The sequence below is a fragment of the Paramisgurnus dabryanus genome, chromosome 2 (assembly GCF_030506205.2).
Source record: "Paramisgurnus dabryanus chromosome 2, PD_genome_1.1, whole genome shotgun sequence".
Taxonomy (NCBI): domain Eukaryota; kingdom Metazoa; phylum Chordata; class Actinopteri; order Cypriniformes; family Cobitidae; genus Paramisgurnus; species Paramisgurnus dabryanus.
The window spans coordinates 12256082-12267518 of record NC_133338.1 but is presented as its reverse complement, the minus strand read 5'-3'; the positions used below and the strand labels follow the sequence as shown (position 1 = coordinate 12267518).

At 40.1% G+C, this 11437-nt stretch overlaps 1 long non-coding RNA gene across 1 annotated transcript; it reads left to right on the top strand.

The window, feature by feature from the left end:
* The first annotated feature begins 6916 nt into the window (after positions 1–6916).
* On the top strand, positions 6917–8192 carry LOC135783754 (uncharacterized). The gene is made up of 3 exons (XR_010545764.2): positions 6917–6958; positions 7038–7100; positions 7824–8192. It is a non-coding gene; the product is annotated as an uncharacterized lncRNA (long non-coding RNA).
* The last annotated feature ends 3245 nt before the right edge of the window (positions 8193–11437 follow it).

Sequence of the window (11437 nt, the reverse complement as noted above, 5' to 3'; positions counted from 1 at the left end):
CCCATCTCTGGAAAAGCCTGCATCATTTTAATCCCGTCCAAATCGGTACATAAAATCACAGACGTCCTGGGGGACACGTTGAAACTCAAACGTTGTTTGGGAAACTAATCCCGTCCGAATAGTGCTATATACTTAAAAGTATAATTATGTATACTTGGCTTTTACTTGTTTTTACACTTTTGATTGAGTGGCCTAATACATATTTTTTTGTCATAATATTACATTCCGTCTTATAAACTTACCTGTTTAAGTTCATATACTTTAGTAACAAACTTTGGGGTGGGATAGATCTTAGAGTAATTGAAATACATGAAACTGAAGCTGATCTGCTTTGTTCAAAGCAATAATAACCCACACAGAAACTGGTTTTATTGGCCAATCTTTCAAGATGTAACAGTATTGTAACAGACTTGATTCATACTGGTTTCTTTAATAAGCCATAAAAGCACATAAAATTTACCAAACAAAAATCTCATTACAAAACATCAAGCCAAACAGGAAAAGTAGCAAGTCTAACATAAATACATAATACATTACTGGTTAATATAACTTATGACTTTTTTAGTCCCGTTCATATGGATTTGGCAAAGGTGTAATGTACAAATTGTCAACTGTTTCAACAACAACACATTTCATTCTTATCATATCAGGCCAGATGGCACTGATGGCTCCAGTCTTCCTAACCTCATGCACAAAAGTATTCTGTACATTTATTTGTGTATCTTTACATAAAGGGCTGCTAAATTTAACAAGTACCTCAACTACAGCACAGCAGTGTTTGGTACATTCACAATATGCAGGGCTTTGATGCACACATATTTGTTTAAAAATGACTAAGTCATTAATTAAAGAGAATGTTCTATCCTTCAAGTATACAGCACTGTTGTATCTCTTCTTAAGTCGGTCATATTTTTGAGTGTGATATAGAACGCCATTAACCAAGAAACGTTTGTAGGACCAGAAGCAGTTACTTACATTTCCACATAGCTTAACAATGGCAAGCCTATATGCATTTGTGACGCTATCCTGCATTGGGGAACGGCCAAAAACCCTGACATTGTCATTTAATATTTCAAATTTATCTGTTAACTGCTTATTAAAATAAAGTTCTTAAACAAATGACTGAACCTTTGCACTCACAGGTTTGGCCTTGTTTGGCAATTCTCTCCACAACAGAAATTTTCTAGTTATTTGTGAAGAGACATTCTGTGTTCCATTAAAATACTTCATTAGAGTGCCCATATTTGATTCAAATGGAAAGGCTGACATAGCCCATAATGGTCCCCAATGTTTCACACTTTGTGCAACATGTGTAAGCAAATGTATGTTGAAAGTTATGTGGTTTTTCCCATAAATTCTTTGAAATTCAATGACATTTTTTAAGAGCCAGTTCTGACAACAAGATGCTTCTAGTCTTGATCTTATCCTGCAGTAATGAATATATACCAAACACCAATAGAAACTAGATATTAAAGTTTGAGGACAAACTTTATGTTGGCTTGACAAACATGTTGGTCTGAACGTTTAAAACAGTTTGACAGAAGTTTGACTGAAGTTTGGTTGTAAGTATGCTTAAGTATGAAGCTTTTTAACATGAAGCTAACATAATTTAACATAAAGCTGGCATGATTTACCATGAAGCTAACATGAAGCTAGCATGATTTAAAATGAAGCTAGAATAAAGCTAGCATGATTTAACATGGTGTGACGAAAGCGGTAAACGCCACCTATTTTTAGTACGTCACTGGTGAACTTAAAATTAGAGTGAGAGCATCGGCAGGTGCGCGAGATTAGTGTGTGCGTAAAACCATTGTGTGCGTGAGTCTGCAGGTGTTGACTTGACAATGGTGGCAAACAGGACATGGTAGCGAGAGTCACAGCTTTAGGACTGCTATGGACATGAGTGTGAACAATTATGAGTATAAGCAACAGAGAGTAACTTATCTTACCTGAAGAGTTGAGAGAAAGAGATACCCTGAAGGAGTGTTTCCACAAACGGAGAGAGCGAGAGTACTGTTATTGTCTCCCGGCGTGGATCTTCCAAGTTCCAAGTGGTGTATGAAGTCGTGTGGGGTCGAGAAATGCACTGGCGGACAATGTATAAACGGAGACAACAGTTGCTTTCCCTAGCATGGTGCAGCCGGTAAAGCTCAGTTTGTGACCAGTTTGTGAGTACTTGCCTCCCCAGAACCTAAAAGGCCTCTCTACCCGAATACATGAACGCACACACAGTCACAGTCACACACACCCACAGACATACATAAACACTCTCTCATATGCATATGTGTGCCAAACGGCTATATTACCTTTGTTATGTGATGCTACTGTGAAGTGTTTGATTATGATGTGGCACTTTGGGTTGTTATTTCGTTCTGTGTTGGACTTCTAAAACGTTTGCATGGTTTAATTATGATTTAAACGATATGAAATGTGAAACCTGAGTTACAACATGTGATGCCATGATGTGTTTTTTTAATTGTTACAAAATTACGTAAATATGTAAACATGTATTATGTGATACTGGCAAGCTAAGAGTAAACTGTGAAATTTACTATTGAACCTGTTTATTTTTTCATTTTCACATATCTGTGTAACTGGTGGCATGAGCTAGTTTTTTAAATATTTCACATTGGTAGATAGTTATCTGCCTGGCGCCCAACTTAAAACTATTATATACTTTGAAATAAGAGGAAAGTCTCATTTAAATACGCGACGCCATAGCTCAGTGGTTAGGACACAACGTTGTTCCGGGAGACCCGGGTTCGATACTCGCCTCCGGCGGTAATTTGAGACACATTATTGAAACAAAGGGCGGCCACCGTTACATAAGTGGCGCCCAATGTGGGGCTTGACCCGTACTCCAGTTTACACAAATACAGTTTCCTTTTCATTTTTTTTTTTTGTTGTTTAAATGAAAACTGTTTTTTTGTGAGTGATTTAACTCTTGAGTTTTTTTCCTCCAAAAACAAGAGACTTTATTCAACAGCTTACAAAGGGAAATGTTGTTGTTTGTGAGTTAATACTATACCTTTAAGTGACACAGGAGGGCACTGTTTCTAATTTTGTCATTTTGTGGGAATTTGGTGATTGAAATGTGATTTTTGTGGTGTTACCAACTATCATGAAACTGGATTTTCCAATTTAAATGAAGTAATGAAGTGATTGTTTTTTTTCCCTCTTGTATTTTATGTGTTTGAAGGGAAGAAATTATTGTACATTTTGGATGAAATACATGAAATGTTAATTGTTATGAATGTTCATAATATTGATTTATTATTTTTCCTTGATCTACATATACTGTACACACACACACACATTATACATAAAAATATTCACATGGCCACACTGCCCCCGTCCCCATCCACACTAGTGGATATTGATCCTCCTGTGGATACTGCTACTCCTCAATTAACAGGACAATCCACTCTGCAAGGTATAAGATGATCATTTTCAAGTACCTCAGCTGTTTTTTCTACGCCCACACTGCAACCCAGAGCTCCACAAGGATATCATGTCAGGTTTGCTTCTATGTCACCGGTTGGCAGCTTTTCTTTTCAAAACCAAGCTGGAGAGCAGGAAATTAATCCTGACAATATGCAGTTGTGCACATCAGTAGAATCACTAGCATCCCCTCTGGAAGCACAACATGATTTACCTGGGTACCTACCTAGTCTGTTACCTACACCAGGGAGAGAAGTGTATACTCTTACAACGCAAGTACAAGGAAATTGGGATCGTTTATTTCAGTGGCAAACCCAACAGGAGGATACCATAAACAATCTTCTTAAAGAGGTAAACCAAGTGAAGTCTAATCTAGCTGGACAAATGGATATTCTTTCTTTAAAATCACAGTCCAACTATGAGCAACTTCTTACCACTTTAACAGCAGCTGCGCAACAAAAGGAAACTGAGACTGATCAACTACTAAAGGCCATGAAAGTTATGTTGACTGAATCACTGCAGACCACTGAAACTTCCCTGAATGATGTATTTCAATATATGGTTGAACAATCACAAGAAGAGTTACGGCAAGAGCTTAAAACCACACGACAACTAAAACAAAAGGAACTGGAACGACACACTGCGGAAATAGCCAGAGGCAACCTAAAGGTTGAGGAGTTATCCAACACAATAGGTGACCTTCAATGTGAGATGATGAACAATTTTAAAGCTCACGACAAAGTCATTAAAGATCTGCAAGCATCTATAGCTACACATGTACTCCCTTCGGCCACAAGTATACCCACTGCTGCTACACACCACGTATCCACGTCTGCCACACCTATAACCATTTACACCGCCCATCACACTCCAACGGCTGGCAAAAGTGATCACTTGAAACTAGTTTTCCCTACCTATGGAAAAACTTCTGATGATCCTGATCCATTACTGTATTTGGCAAAATGTCAAGACTTCCTAGCATTGCACCCACTCACTGATACAGACATTTTGGCAACTTTCCGAACAGTTCTGTTTGGTACAGCAAGAGACTGGTGGGAGATCGCTCAGTCATCCATAAATACCTGGGAAGAGTTTCAGACCGCATTTCGTTCAGCATTTTTGTCAGAAGACTACGAAGACGAATTAGCAGAACGAGTCCGTACACGAATACAGGGAGAAAAGGAATCAATACGAGATTTCGCTTTCACTTACAGAGCTCTCTGCAAACGGTGGAAGGCAACACTGACAGAAGCTGAAATAATCAAACTGATACTCAAAAACATAAAACCACACCTCGCCAGTCAACTACGTTATCGAGTTAACACTGTTGAAGACCTGGTTAAACTGGGTCAGCAAATTGAAAAGGACTATGAACAGCAGATACAGTATGATTTTGCAATGAACAGAAAGTCAATTCCAAATGTTTCCCCAAAGCCACCAAATCAGCCAGACCACAAAACTCCTTTTACACGATGTTGGAGGTGTAAGGGAAACCATTCACCAGGGAATTGTCCGCATTATGCATCTACTGCTAACCAGCCTGGTAAACCACACCAACCCCCTGGCAGTAATAAATTTTCTCCAAACCCTAAACCTGGACCTCAGACATCTAACACTGCCATCACTGCTACAGTAAAACCTAAATTGACAAAAAACAGAAAGTCAACCCATTTACCAACTACTGTTTCCCCTCCTATTGTACCATCACAATTAGTTGTTCCAGTCTCCCTTGGTGGCTGGATAGGAAAAGCTATTGTAGACACTGGGGCAAGTTATTCAATGATTCATGAAAAGTTGTTGGAAAAACTTACCCCTTCTCAAAACTTGCAGCCTTGGGCCTTGGGGCCCTTATATCTAGCAAATGGAGAAGAAGAAGTTCCAATAGGATGGATACACCAACAAATTTGTCTTCAAGAACATTCATTCACATTGCCCATTGCTGTCCTGGCATCTAATGCTCTTGCTTATTCAGTAGTTCTAGGACTGAATTTCATTTTTTTCAGTGGCATGCAGCTTAATGTTATTGATGGACAGTATTCCTTTAAGTCAAAACCAGATGAACACTACCTATTCCAACCTGGAAACGCTACAGTGCCTACAGGTAGTCAAGGTAAAAACCTGATTCATCATGCCAAAAAGCATAAAAGCTTGTCTTTATTAAGCATTGTTCCACCACCACAACCAAAGCTTACACTCTCATCTACTGACACCACTCACGAGAAGGCCTTGATTAATGAGGCTGTAGAAAATGCTCATCTGACACTGGAAGACAAACAACAATTACAAAACATCTTGGAGACCAACACACAAGTATGTACACTTCAACTTGGACGAACAGATGTCCTACAACACTGCATATACACTAACCACCGAGTACCTATTAAGCAAAGGCCTTACCGTATGTCTCCTGTCAAGCAAACTCTGGTAAGGGAACAACTGGATGAAATGTTAGAAGCAGGAATTGTGGAGCCATCAAGCTCCAGTTGGGCTTCTCCAGTGGTCTTGGTTCCAAAAAAAGATGGAAGCACGAGATTCTGTGTTGATTACAGAAAGGTGAATGCAATAACTGAGAGTGATGCTTACCCTTTACCAAACATCGCAGAAATCCTGGAGTCTCTTGCAGGAGCATCTATCTTTTCCACTATAGACCTCAACAGTGGCTATTGGCAGGTAGCCATGGAACCTTCAAGTAAAAGAATGACTGCTTTCATCACTCCTTTTGGGCTTTTCCAGTTTAATGTAATGCCATTTGGACTTAAAAATGCCCCAGCCACTCTCAAACGCTTGATGGAAACTATACTAGGAGAATTGCGAGGAACACTGTGTTTCGTCTACATTGACGACATCATCATTTTTTCTGAAAATTTCTCCCAGCACTTACATGATATCCGGACTGTCTTTCAAAGACTGCAAAACGCAGGATTGACCTTTAACCTTAAGAAGAGTAAATTCTGCCTTCAAGAGATTGGATTCCTAGGCCATGTGGTCAGCACCCAAGGAATCATGGCAGATCCGAGCAAAATCGAGGCCATCCGGTCTTACCCAGTACCCACCAACCTCAAAGAAGTACAACGGTTTCTTGGATTGGCCGGATGGTACCACCGGTTTGTTCCGAATTTTTCACAAATTGCCGAACCCATGAATGCCCTGAAGAAGAAAGGTAATAAATTTCAGTGGTCAGATCAATGCCAGGAAGCTTTTAAAAAGCTCAAAACATGTCTCACCTCACCACCTATACTTGGTCATCCAGATTTGCAGCTTCCCTTTACGGTTTACACGGATGCCAGTGACATCGGCCTTGGTGCTGTTTTAGCGCAAAGAAAGGAGCAAGGCAGAGAAGTTGTCATCGCTTATGCAAGTGTAACCCACACAAGGTTACTGAGTGCAGTTCTCTTTATCGCCTGCGAGTGGCGCAAAGAGATCACTCTGCCTGCAAGTTGCCAGGCAACCTACCGGTAAAACAAACACTTGATGACTTTCCTCCGGTGAAGACGCTGTTAGAAAGTATCAAGATCTGGTATGAATAATATCCTCTAAAGGATAGAAATTCAAAGAAAAATCTTATACCATTTATTGAAATATTGTGTATTTATTAGGTTGAAAGCAGTGAGACAGAGAGAAAGTTAAGCTGCTGATATTGAGTTTTCAAGATACCTCCGGTAAGGATGTGTATACTAAAACGAGTGTTATGATGATTGCGCAAGCTCCATTATAGCGCAAAATATCGTTCTTTTAAAACCAATCGGAGTTGTGAACATGATTTTTGCTGTTTAACACCATATAAATACAGATTCATATTGTTTTTTGTTATATAGATGCCCATAAAAGATCGTTAATCTAATTGTTTACATTTAAATGCATGTTGATTTGATCTGTTATGCTGTACACCGTTAAAGGTGCCTTAATACTGTTTTATTGACTTAAAAAGTCACTTGATTGATTGAGTATTTGTTTTGTCTTGTTTTATAAGGGTGATTTAGTACATTTAATTGTCAATATATATGTTTATATTTATATGAGGATATTAATTGTTAAAAAGAATAAATATGTTAAAATGTAACATTTAAAATGTTATTAAGATACACAAATAGATTTAAAAGTTTCAAATATCAATATCTATTTTCTGAAATGGGTTTCAGAAATCCTATGATTTATTTTTGTATTGTGAGATGGAAGAACATGATTTATTGATTAATGAATTGTTGTTTATTGGAACTGACTTATGTGGTGTGATGTGTAACTATTCATTTGCATAATGATTAGAGTATTTATATCCTTTACAATTGGTTATATTTGATTTGACATTTGAATGGAGAAAAGTTGATTAGATTTGAATAGAAATGAAGCAATTGTGATTAATGCATTCTGTACTGTATGTATAGATTGGTTTTATAGAAAGGGATAGATCTGATTCTGACCCTAGCGGTCAGTGGCGAGCCAACCGCAGAACTGAACGGACCAAGAGCCTGGTGTGGCCAGCTGTGGCATCTTTGGACCTATGATCATCATCATTTGCCTCCATTTTAAATACAGATAAGAACACGTAAACCTACCCGGGTAGTGAAGAGAACCAATACTTCAAGAAACACACACACACACACTGAGAACTTCCATGGACTCATTCTTCATTTGAGTTATTTATTTTGAGTTTACTGTGCACTGTGCACTTAGGAAGCCGGCTTAGGTAGGCAGGGAATGTAAATAATTTATTTATTTTTTATAATACATTTTATAATACATTTTTATATTTACCTATTTTGTGTTGTCTGTTTTCTGCTAACCTTTTACTCTTTTAGGCTCCGTAGTCGTATCTAGAGCTTCTGATACTAGCCCAGATCTCATTTACCAATACTTAAATTAGTTATTAATTACACTAATTTGAGAAAAGGGGTTACAAGGGGCGAGCCAGCCAGGAACCTAGTTATGTGTTAGCAGTGAACCAAAATTTTGTTTTTTTCAAGTGTGCTATTTATACTATTTAACACTATTTATTTATAAGCTATTTGTCACGTTTATAGATAACTCTTTACCAAACATGGAGTTTATTACGAGCTCAGGTATCAAAGTCCCCAATGCAGTAATAGTGAGTGGTTTGCTTGAGTCACCAGAAGATGAGGAGATTGTAGACTTCCTTAAGAAGTACGGCTCCATGAGACTTGTCCCAGTTACTGACATTAACTCAGAGTTTTATAAAAACCTGATTATTGAGTATCAAGATGGTGCTGCTATTGAAGCCTTAGCCCCTCTTCTGCCCTACACACATGAACTTAAGCACAATCCAGATGTAAAATACTATGTTCAAGCTCTGGCAAGTGTGTACACAACTAAAATTGGCTGCAGTGTTACCAAAGCCTACCTCGATGAAATAAAGAAGTTAGCAAAACTGAGTGGAAGAGGCTTTGAAGAGGTGCTGAAAGACATGATGTCAGAAATCAGTGAGACAATCGAGACTGATGGCAGTGGTGATAATGAGTTTGGAGCCAGACAGCTCAACGCGTCTCTTGACGCATTTGAACCCTCAGACCCCCAGCTGTTTTCTGATTCTTCTCGAGAAAGGTTCATTCATAATGGTGCTGAGCCAAGCTCATCAGCTGATGTGAAGCGAAGTCTGTCCATAGCGGAGAGAGACCTGAATCCACCTGAAATTCAAAAGGTCATTGTTGAGCACATTGTGAGGAGAGATGAATTAAATACACATTCACACTTTCCAATCAAGCTTCGTTCATTCTCAGGCAAGCTTCCCAGACCCAATAGTGAGACAGATTATGACACATGGCGTTCACATGTTGAGCTTCTCAGAAAAGACCCCACCTTGTCTAATCTTCAGAAATCACGAAAAATCTTTGAAAGTCTGCTCTCCCCTGCAGCGGATATTGTCAAGAGATTAAGCCCTGAAGCTACTCCTGAAACTTACCTTCAACTTCTGGACGCAGCCTTTGGAACCGTTGAGGACGGCGAGGAGCTTTTCGCCCAGTTTATGAATACTCTTCAGGATCCTGGTGAAAAGGCCTCTACTTACCTCTGCCGCCTTCAAGCTGCCCTGAACCTTGCTGTTAAGAGAGGAGGAGCTGCTGCTGGAGAAGCAGATAGACATATTCTGAAACAGTTTTGTCGTGGGTGTTGGGACAACCCTTTGCTCTCTGACCTCAACCTCGAAGGAAAGAAAAGTCATCCACCAGCATTTTCAGAGCTCCTATTATTAATCCGCACTGAGGAAGATAGGCAGGCAGCTAAAGCCACACGTATGAAAAAGCACCTTGGCTCACACCGACAGCGGGTTATGGCAAATTCTCAGAGTGCATGCATCTGCAGTCAACAAGCAACATTCCAGCCTGAGTCTGACCCACTGACAGAGCTTAAACGGCAGGTGGCATCTCTGCAGAGCCAACTGACCACGCTGATGTCTAAAAAAGCCAAGAAAGCCCCAAAGACCAAGGGGAACACTTAGCATCAATCAAGTGGGCCAGTTTCCAAACTTGACCCCAGAGCACCAAGCTGGAAACCTACCAGCTCAAAGACAAGCACCCAGCCGAGACCTTGGTATTGTTTCAACTGCGGCGAAGACGGTCACATTTCCTCAGCTTGCAGTAATGATCCAAACCCCACTCTTGTCAATGAGAAGAGAGATAAACTGAAAGAAAAGCGGCGCCTCTGGGAGGCTAAAGAGCACTCACCAGACAATAGGGATTTTTAGATGGAGTCTCAGTTGCAGGGCAAACTGAGACTGAAGCAGTTCACCAACGCCCTGCTAAAGATAAAAGTGATACCAAACCCAAATCCAAGTTCAGTGCTACCCTGAATCAATCTAATGTTAGGAAACACCCCTTTAGAGTTCCAAAAAAACTTATAGGCACAAAAAGCACAGGTCAAGTTACCATCCAAGGCAAACAGTTCACCTGTCTCCTTGACACAGGCTCACAAGTGACCACAGTCACAAAGTCTTTCTATGATCAATACTTACATGAGCAACAGATCGAACCACTCTATAACCTTCTGGAAGTTGAAGGGGCCAATGGTCAATCTGTGCCCTACCTTGGATATGTTGCAGTCACAATCACCTTCCCAAAACAGTTCCTTGGAGCTGAATATGAAGTCCCAACGTTGGCCTTGGTTGTCCCAGACAGTGGCACTTCAGGCTACCAGATACTTGTGGGTACAAACACACTCGATGTAGTGTATGGCATGTGTAAAGAGAAAAGTTCAGCAAGTCACCACCCTGTCCCAAACGGCTACAGAACAGTGCTGAAAATACTTCAACTGAGACAAGAACAAAGTCATGACAGTAACATCGGGCTAGTGAGAATGCAAGGCAGAAACAGAAAACTAATTCCAGCTGGAGAAACAGTTGTTTTGGAGGGAGTGGCATCAGTTAAAGAGTTCCATACTGAGAGGTCTGCTATCATGGAGTACCCTTCATCCTCTTCTCTACCTGGAGGGCTGCTAGTAAAGCCATGTCTCATTGATCTACCAGGCAAACTACCAGTTGTGGTCTCAAATGAGTCTGAACATGACATTATTATCCCAGCTAAAAGTGTGATTGCTGAGCTCAGTGCAATCCAAGTCATCTTATCTCATAAGCAGAGCGTGACCAATCCAGCTAAACCAGAACCCTCCAAAGCAGCTAACCTAGCCTTTGACTTTGGCGAGTCCCCAGTCCCTCCAGAATGGAAAGACAGAATTATTCAAAAATTAAATAGCATGCCTGAAGTCTTCGCCCAGAATGATACTGACTTTGGAAGGACAGACAAAGTCAAGCATCATATCAAACTGTCCGATGAAACACCATTCAAACTAAGAGCTCGACCGATACACCCACATGACGTAGAAGCTGTTCGTCAACATCTTCAAGAGCTTCTCGACGCTGGGGTGATTCGTGAAAGTGAATCTCCATTCTCCTCTCCAATCGTTGTAGTCAGGAAGAAGAATGGCCAAGTACGTCTCTGTATTGACTACAGGAAACTGAACCTGCAGACGGTGAAAGATGCCTATGCACTTC